The sequence below is a fragment of the Rutidosis leptorrhynchoides genome, chromosome 5 (genome assembly GCF_046630445.1).
Source record: "Rutidosis leptorrhynchoides isolate AG116_Rl617_1_P2 chromosome 5, CSIRO_AGI_Rlap_v1, whole genome shotgun sequence".
Taxonomy (NCBI): Eukaryota; Viridiplantae; Streptophyta; class Magnoliopsida; order Asterales; family Asteraceae; genus Rutidosis; species Rutidosis leptorrhynchoides.
In genome coordinates this window covers 179,143,247-179,153,915 of record NC_092337.1, presented here as the reverse complement: position 1 = coordinate 179,153,915, position 10,669 = coordinate 179,143,247, and positions in this window count along the sequence as shown.

Here is a 10,669-nt window from a genome sequence, read left to right as displayed (position 1 = left end):
ATATATTTTGGAATCAACCTCAACCCTGTATAGCTAACTCCAACATTCACATATAGAGTGTCTATGGTTATTCCGAAATATATATAGATGTGTCGACATGATAGGTCGAAACATTGTATACGTGTCTATGGTATCTCAAGATTACATAATATACAATACAAGTTGATTAAGTTATGGTTGGAATAGATTTGTTACCAATTTTCACGTAGCTAAAATGAGAAAAATTATCCAATCTTGTTTTACCCATAACTTCTTCATTTTAAATCCGTTTTGAGTGAATCAAATTGCTATGGTTTCATATTGAACTCTATTTTATGAATCTAAACAGAAAAATTATAGGTTTATAGTCGGAAAAATAAGTTACAAGTCATTTTTGTAAAGGTAGTCATTTCAGTCGAAAGAACGAAGTCTAGATGACCATTTTAGAAAACATACTTTCACTTTGAGTTTAACCATAATTTTTGGATATAGTTTCATGTTCATAATAAAAATCATTTTCTCAGAATAACAACTTTTAAATCAAAGTTTATCATAGTTTTTAATTAACTAACCCAAAACAGCCCGCGGTGTTACTATGACGGCGTAAATCCGGTTTTACGGTGTTTTTCGTGTTTCCAGGTTTTAAATCATTAAGTTAGCATATCATATAGATATAGAACATGTGTTTAGTTGATTTTAAAAGTCAAGTTAGAAGGATTAACTTTTGTTTGCGAACAAGTTTAGAATTAACTAAACTATGTTCTAGTGATTACAAGTTTAAACCTTCGAATAAGATAGCTTTATATATATGAATCAAATGATGTTATGAACATCATTACTACCTTAAGTTCCTTGGATAAACCTACCGGAAAAGAGAAAAATAGATCTAGCTTCAACGGATCCTTGGATGGCTCGAAGTTCTTGAAGCAGAATCATGACACGAAAACAAGTTCAAGTAAGATCATCACTTGTTGTATTAGAATGATAACCTACTGTAAGAAACAAAGATTTCTTGAGGTTGGATGATCACCTTACAAGATTGGAAGTGAGCTAGCAAACTTGAAAGTATTCTTGATTTTATGTAACTAGAACTTGTAGAATATATGAAGAACACTTAGAACTTGAAGATAGAACTTGAGAGAGATCAATTAGATGAAGAAAATTGAAGAATTAAAGTGTTTGTAGGTGTTTTTGGTCGTTGGTGTATGGATTAGATATAAAGGATATGTAATTTTGTTTTCATGTAAATAAGTCATGAATGATTACTCATATTTTTGTAATTTTATGAGATATTTCATGCTAGTTGCCAAATGATGGTTCCCACATGTGTTAGGTGACTCACATGGGCTACTAAGAGCTGATCATTGGAGTGTATATACCAATAGTACATACATCTAAAAGCTGTGTATTGTACGAGTACGAATACGGGTGCATACGAGTAGAATTGTTGATGAAACTGAACGAGGATGTAATTGAAAGCATTTTTGTTAAGTAGAAGTATTTTGATAAGTGTATTGAAGTCTTTCAAAAGTGTATAAATACATATTAAAACACTACATGTATATACATTTTAACTGAGTCGTTAAGTCATCGTTAGTCGTTACATGTAAGTGTTGTTTTGAAACCTTTAGGTTAACGATCTTGTTAAATGTTGTTAACCCAATGTTTATAATATCAAATGAGATTTTAAATTATTATATTATCATGATATTATCATGTATGAATATCTCTTAATATGATATATATACATTAAATGTCTTTACAACGATAATCGTTACATATATGTCTCGTTTAAAAATCATTAAGTTAGTAGTCTTGTTTTTACATATGTAGTTCATTGTTAATATACTTAATGATATGTTTACTTATCATAGTATCATGTTAACTATATATATATCCATATATATGTCATCATATAGTTTTTACAAGTTTTAACGTTCGTGAATCACCGGTCAACTTGGGTGGTCAATTGTCTATATGAAACATATTTCAATTAATCAAGTCTTAACAAGTTTGATTGCTTAACATGTTGGAAACATTTAATCATGTAAATATCAATCTCAATTAATATATATAAACATGGAAAAGTTCGGGTCACTACAGTACCTACCCGTTAAATAAATTTCGTCCCGAAATTTTAAGCTGTTGAAGGTGTTGACGAATCTTCTGGAAATAGATGCTGGTATTTCTTCTTCATCTGATCTTCACGCTCCCAGGTGAACTCGAGTCCTCTACGAGCATTCCATCGAACCTTAACAATTGGTATCTTGTTTTGCTTAAGTCTTTTAACCTCACGATCCATTATTTCGACGGGTTCTTCGATGAATTGAAGTTTTTCGTTGATTTGGATTTCATCTAATGGAATAGTGAGATCTTCTTTAGCAAAAAATTTCTTCAAATTTGAGACGTGTAAAGTGTTATGTACAGCCGCGAGTTGTTGAGGTAACTCAAGTCAGTAAGCTACTGGTCCGACACCATCAATAATCTTGAATGGTCCAATATACCTTGGATTTAATTTCCCTCGTTTACCAAATCGAACAACGCCTTTCCAAGGTGCAACTTTAAGCATGACCATCTCTCCAATTTCAAATTCTATATCTTTTCTTTTAATGTCAGCGTAGCTCTTTTGTCGACTTTGGGCGGTTTTCAACCGTTGTTGAATTTGGATGATCTTCTCGGTAGTTTCTTGTATAATCTCCGGACCCGTAATCTGTCTATCCCCTACTTCACTCCAATAAATCGGAGACCTGCACTTTCTACCATAAAGTGCTTCAAATGGCGCCATCTCAATGCTTGAATGGTAGCTGTTGTTGTAGGAAAATTCTGCTAACGGTAGATGTCGATCCCAACTATTTTCAAAATCAATAACACATGCTCGTAGCATGTCTTCAAGCGTTTGTATCATCCTTTCGTTTTGCCCATCAGTTTGTGGATGATAGGCAGTACTCATGTCTAGACGAGTTCCTAATGCTTGCTGTAATGTCTGCCAGAATCTTGAAATAAATCTGCCATCCCTATCAGAGATAATAGAGATTGGTATTCCATGTCTGGAGACGACTTCCTTCAAATACAGTCGTGCTAACTTCTCCATCTTGTCATCTTCTCTTATTGGCAGGAAGTGTGCTGATTTGGTGAGACGATCAACTATTACCTAAATAGTATCAAAACCACTTGCAGTCCTTGGCAATTTAATGATGAAATCCATGGTAATGTTTTCCCATTTCCATTCTGGGATTTCGGGTTGTTGAAATAGACCTGATGGTTTTTGATGCTCAGCTTTGACCTTAGAACACGTCAAACATTCTCCTACGTATTTAGCAACATCGGCTTTCATACCCGGCCACCAAAAATGTTTCTTGAGATCCTTGTACATCTTCCCAGTTCCTGGATGTATTGAGTATCTGGTTTTATGAGCTTCTCTAAGTACCATTTCTCTCATATCTCCAAATTTTGGTACCCAAATCCTTTCAGCCCTATACCGGGTTCCGTCTTCCCGAATATTAAGATGCTTCTCCGATCCTTTGGGTATTTCATCCTTTAAATTTCCCTCTTTTAAAACTCCTTGTTGCGCCTCCTTTATTTGAGTAGTAAGGTTATTATGAATCATTATATTCATAGATTTTACTCGAATGGGTTCTATGTCCTTCCTGCTCAAGGCATTAGCTACCACATTTGCTTTCCCCGGGTGGTAACGAATCTCAAAGTTGTAATCATTCAATAATTCAATCCACCTACGCTGCCTCATATTCAGTTGTTTCTGATTAAATATGTGTTGAAGACTTTTGTGGTCGGTATATATAATACATTTGACCCCATATAAGTAGTGCCTCCAAGTCTTTAATGCAAAAACAACCGTGCCTAATTCCAAATCATGCGTCATATAATTTTGTTCGTGAATCTTCAATTGTCTAGACGCATAAGCAATCACCTTCGTTCGTTGCATTAATACACAACCGAGACCTTGCTTTGATACGTCACAATAAATCACAAAATCATCATTCCCTTCAGGCAATGACAATATAGGTGCCGTAGTTAGCTTTTTCTTCAATAACTGAAACGCTTTCTCTTGTTCATCATTCCATTCAAATTTCTTCCCTTTATGCGTTAATGCAGTCAAGGGTTTTGCTATTCTGGAAAAGTCTTGGATGAACCTTCTATAGTAACCAGCTAGTCCTAAAAACTGGCGTACGTGTTTCGGAGTTTTCGGGGTTTCCCACTTTTCAACAGTTTCTATCTTTGCCGGATCCACCTTAATACCTTCTTTGTTCACTATGTGACCGAGGAATTGAACTTCTTCCAACCAAAATGCACACTTTGAAAACTTAGCGTACAATTCTTCCTTCTTCAATACTCCTAACACCTTTCTCAAATGTTCACCGTGTTCTTGGTCATTCTTTGAGTAAATAAGTATGTCATCAATGAAAACAATGACAAACTTGTCAAGGTATGGTCCACACACTCGGTTCATAAGGTCCATGAACACAGCTGGTGCATTAGTTAAACCAAACGGCATGACCATAAACTCGTAATGACCGTAACGTGTTCTGAAAGCAGTCTTTGGAATATCATCTTCTTTCACCCGCATTTGATGATACCCAGAACGTAAGTCAATCTTTGAATAAACAGACGAGCCTTGTAGTTGATCAAATAAGTCGTCGATTCTCGATAGTGGGTAGCGGTTCTTGATGGTAAGTTTGTTCAACTCTCGGTAGTCGATACACAACCTGAATGTACCATCTTTCTTCTTGACAAACAAAACAGGAGCTCCCCACGGTGATGTGCTTGGTCGAATGAAACCACGCTCTAAAAGTTCTTGTAATTGGCTTTGCAATTCTTTCATCTCGCTGGGTACGAGTCTGTAAGGAGCACGAGCTATTGGTGCAGCTCCTGGTACAAGATCTATTTGAAATTCAACGGATCGATGTGGGGGTAATCCCGGTAATTCTTTCGGAAATACATCGGGAAATTCTTTTGCAATGGGAACATCATTGATGCTCTTTTCTTCAGTTTGTACTTTCTCGACGTGTGCTAGAACAGCATAGCAACCTTTTCTTATTAGTTTTTGTGCCTTCAAATTACTAATAAGATGTAGCTTCGTGTTGCCCTTTTCTCCGTACACCATTAAGGGTTTTCCTTTTTCTCGTATAATGCGAATTGCATTTTTGTAACAAACGATCTCTGCTTTCACTTCTTTCAACCAGTCCATACCGATTATCACATCAAAACTCCCTAACTCTACTGGTATCAAATCAATCTTAAATGTTTCGCTAACCAGTTTAATTTCTCGATTCCGACATATATTATCTGCTGAAATTAATTTACCATTTGCTAATTCAAGTAAAATTTACTATCCAAAGGCGTCAATGGACAACTTAATTTATCACAAAAATCTCTACTCATATAGCTTCTATCCGCACCCGAATCAAATAAAACGTAAGCAGATTTATTGTCAATAAGAAACGTACCCGTAACAAGCTCCGGGTCTTCTTGTGCCTCTGCCGCATTAATATTGAAAACTCTTCCGCGGCCTTGTCCATTCGTGTTCTCCTGGTTCGGGCAATTTCTAATAATGTGGCCCGGTTTTCCACATTTATAACAAACTACATTGGCATAACTTGCTCCGACACTACTTGCTCCGCCATTACTCGTTCCGACACCATTTATTCCTTTCGTTCTATTAACCCCTGGTCCGTAGACCTCACACTTCACCGTGCTATGACCATTTCTTTTACACTTGTTGCAAAATTTGGTGCAGAACCCCGAGTGATACTTTTCACACCTTTGGCATAGCTGCTTCTGATTGTTGTTGTTGTTGCGGTTATTATTGTTGTTGGGATGATTGTTGTAGTTACTGTTATTGTTGTTATTGTTGTTGTTGTTGTTGTTGGGCCATTTGTTGTAGTTGCGATTGATGTTGCGATTGTTGGGATAATTGTTGCGATTATTGTTGTAATTGTTATTGTTGTTGTATTGGTGATTCTTATTACCGTTTTCCTCCCACTTTCTTTTGACTTGCTTCACATTGGCCTCTTCAGCAGTCTATTCTTTAATTCTTTCTTCAATCTGGTTCACTAGTTTGTGAGCCATTCTACATGCCTGTTGTATGGAGGCGGGCTCGTGTGAACTTATATCTTCTTGGATTCTTTCCGGTAATCATTTCACAAATGCGTCGATCTTCTCTTCCTCATCTTCGAATGCTCTCGGACACAATAGGCACAATTCTGTGAATCGTCTTTCGTATGTGGTAATATCAAATCCTTGGGTTCGTAACCCTCTAAGTTCTGTCTTGAGCTTATTGACCTCGGTTCTGGGACGGTACTTCTCGTTCATCAAGTGCTTGAATGCTGACCACGATAGTGCGTACGCATCGTCTTGTCCCACTTGCTCTAGATAGGTATTCCACCATGTTAACGCAGAACCTGTGAAGGTATGCGTAGTGTACTTCACTTTGTCCTCTTCAGTACACTTACTTATGGCAAACACCGATTCGACCTTCTCGGTCCACCATTTCAATCCGATCGGTCCTTCGGTTCCATCAAATTCCAAAGGTTTGCAGGCAGTGAATTGTAACACCCCGTTTTTCCCCGTACATGATTTATAAGTGTATTGTGTATGTACGATAGGCGTATGAAGGGTTCGGGACATGTTCGGGTGTTAAAGTCTTATACGCGAGAGAAGGGCTCAGGTCGAGCTTTGTGTCGCGGCACGACAAAGGAGGCCGCGGCGCGGCAATGAACTGAAGTTGAGATCAGAAGTACGACAAAGAATGATCCCAGACCCAGTTATAGGTCGCGGCGTGACAAAGAGGGCCGCGGCTCAGAGTTTCGAAGAAATCCAAACCAGAATTTCATTTAAAAGTGATCCCAGTTCAAGGCAATCGTCGCGGCGCGACGAATTAGGCCGCGGCGCGGCAAATGGTGCGAACTGTCACCAGATTCTTGTAAATTTAAATGAAGTTCAAGGGCAAATTGGTCATTTCACGATTGAGCCAGATGGGGATCTAAAATCTGGTCCACCCATTTCATTTCTTATTTTCTTTTTCCTTTTCTTTCATTTTCTCTCAAGAAACTCAAATACCCCAAGTGTTTCAAGTGGGATTTTGGAAAGGAAGAAGCGGGTTTTGATCTTTGGCGTAGTTGACAAGTGTGTTCTCCTCGTTCTTAGCTACACGGTGATACTAGTGGTAAGCTCTAACTCCGAAATTCATTTTCGTGTTCATCATTCAAGTTTAGGGCTTTTGATTGTATGATTCATAGGTGAAACCCATTTAGTTGTTATTTGAAGGTTAACACCAAGATTCGGGTTTATTGTTGTTAATGTCGGGTTTTGGGTTTGGTGTGCAAGTTTATGCTTGTAAGACTTGTAAAATATGGTGTTAGAACATAATCACTAGTTGATTGTGATTATGGGTGTTTTGGGCGAGATTTGACTTAGTCAAATTGGAAGTAAGTGCAAATGGGTTAATATTGCACTTATTGGTGTTTTGGGTATATGCTAGAATGTTTAGCTTATTTGTTTGTAAATTACTTAGGTGATTTTCATTTGGACGATTTGGAGCTCAAGCGGGATTGCTTTTCAAGTAATCGAAGTGATTGGAATATTTATACGCCTATGTATATAATTTGGTTGCTTGCGTGCGACGTGGTAAGTGACATCCGTTAGGATTCACTTTTCGTGGACCACATTTGAGTTGGGAAAATATAGTGAGTGATATCCGTGTGGATAGCTCTTCGTTGGCTATATTCGTTTTGTGTATGTGGCGAGTGATAAATGTTTGACCTATCGCTCTTTGTCGGCCACGTGTGTATGTGTGTGTTTGGAATGTGGGGAGTGATTTCCGTAAGGAATGACTCTTTGTCGACCACAAATGGAGGTGAGGCATGTGACGAGTGATAAATGTTTGACCTATCGCTCTTCGTCGGTTACATGTTAGTATTGGTTATGTAGCGAGTGATTAATGTTTGATCTATCACTCTTCGTCGGCTACATGTGTGCGTTTGGATATGTGACGAGTGGTTAATGTTTGACCTATCACTCTTCGTCGGTCACATGTGTATATTTTGTTTTGTGGCGAGTGACTAACGTTTGACCTATCGCTCTTCGTCGGCCACATGTGTGTATGGGTAAGTGGTGAGTGTTATCCGTTTAGGGATTCGCTCTTCGTTGGCCACTTATCGTGGGATGGTAAGCGGTTTCGCTTTTCGTCGGCCATCCTTGTGATTGAGGTAAGTGTTAACGTTTCGGTTGCACTTTTCGTCGGCCTCATGGTGCGTAGTGGTGAGTGGTTAACGTATTTGACCTACCGCTCTTCGTCGACCACGTACGTGTTGCGATGGGTGGTGAGTGGTTAACGTATTTGACCTACCGCTCTTCGTCGGCCACCATCGAGTCGAATGTCGACATTGTGTATATTGGGTTGTGTATGTTCTACTAGCATTGTACGTATGATTATTCGTGTATTCGTTTATTCATTTATTGTGGTATGCTAATGATATTGTGTTGTTGTGTAGGTGTATGCAAGTAATTGGATTATGTATGTATGCGTATAAGTATTGCATTCACTAAGCATTAGCTTACCCTCTCGTTGTTTACATTTTTATAGGTTCGCATGCTTGGCGGCTCGGGTAAGCTTGGGGATTAGAGATCTTGGCTAGGTTGCTTTAGAAGATCTTGCTTTTGGACTCGATTAGGATTTGGGTAGCATAGTCCCAAATCACCATGCTCGGGTTATGTTTTAAATAACATATTATTGTATTAAGGAGTTTAAATTATTAATGTATGTTTTAAGTTCGTTGAACTTACTTCGGTAACAAATATGTTTTGGAAATTGTGTATTGGGACCTAAAGTATTATTTAACGCGTATTAAAAGGAAAAATTTTTATGGGCCGGTTTTAATACGGGTTGGGTTGTTTCAAGTGGTATCAGAGCATGGTCTAAGGGATTTAGGTGACTTGAGATAGGCGCCTAGACTTAGACTTTTTGTGTGTGCTATTATGCGGGACTTGTAGGATTACGAGTCGGTTCGGGTTTTAGTTAGTACCTTAGAGAATAGGTGAACTAACTATGTATTGATTATGTTGTTACTAATCATGTTGTTTTGTGTTGAACGTCTAGCGAGATAGTTGTTGTATTCATGAGCTCGGCATGACGTGTGAGCGTAATAATGCTTCGCGACCATTATTACGGTTGCAAGCCAAGTCAAGTAAGTGATGTACAACAAGTATTGAACCAGATGGGATGTGCGAACGGTGGCGTATTTACTTGATTGTGATTAGTGTTCGCGACGGTGTATATAATTTATTCGTGTTGCGTTCCTAACCGAGTTCATTTCTTAGAATGAAGACGAGGAACGGACATGATAATGGTGATCAAGGCGAGGACTCCGAGTTCACGGCTAAGGTTGAGGCCATCTTCGAACGTCACAAAGCGGGGTTTCTAGAGGACGTTAAAAAGATGTTCTTAGATACGATTGACGAGCAAGTAGTCAATCTAGTCAAGGAACAAGTTAAGATTGTTCTTCACGAAGATAATATGGTAAGGCGCGACTTCTACTACAAAAACTTCAAGGATGCTCAACCTCCCACTTTCGAGGGTGAGCGAGATCCACTTAAGAGTGCTCGATGGATCTCCGATATGGAGGGGGCCTTTCGTACTAGTGAGTGCCCTCTCGATAAGAAGACGAGGTATGGTAGTAGTATGCTAAGGGGTGACGCCAAGTTGTGGTGGGATGCGAAAATTCAACTCTATGGTGAGGAACAATGTATGGAGTTCAATTGGGACGAGTTCAAAGCGGAATTTTTCAAGGAGTACCGAACTTCGGCCGATCTTTCTAAGCTTAAAGACGAGTTGCGTGCTTTGAGGCAAGGGTCAATGGATTTAAACACTCTCAAATCCGTATTCTTATCAAAGACCCAATTTTGCCCGGAGTATGTCGGTAATGACAAAATGTTGAAGGAAGACTTCTATCGAATCTTGAACGATAGTTATCAAGAGAAGATTAGCGTAAACGTGGTGAAAACTTTTGACGAGTTGTTTGACATGGCGAAAGGTTTTGATACGCTTGTCCTAAAGAAGAGTGGTTCCGATGTTAGTAAGCGGAAGTCCGAGACTACGATGCATTCGAACAAGAAAAGTAAGAGTACTTCCGAGGGCGGCGGAAGCGTGAAGAAGAGTGGTACGGGCGGTTTTGTACCCACGTGTTATAATTGCGGAGAACGGGGTCATTTGTCGCGTGAATGTACGAATGCGAAGTCTAACAAGGTTACGTGTTTTAATTGTCGAAAGGAGGGACACCGAAAGTCGGCGTGTCCAGATTTGGTTGGTAATGCATGAACCTGACGACGATGTTCAGGTACCTTTCGATTATCTTATTGAAACGTACTTATGACTTTGTTTAAATGCATTTTGTGTTAGTGCATAGTGTGATGAGGGGCAGCGTTCCTTATGGAAGTACCCTATGACGATGGTCGGATTGACGAGCTAAGGGCGTAAGACTTGGTGATTCCAAGCATTCCTTAGTGTTGGGCGAAAGATTTTACCAAGCCATGAGAACGGGCTTTGGTGTTGTTTTGGTAGCGCGTAGTCGCTTTTGTGTCGTAATTGATGAAACATAAGTTTCGTCAGGTACGGATGACTTAAGGTCACTTTAGTGTTGTGATGGGTGACATCGGATGAATGGAACCCTCGAGG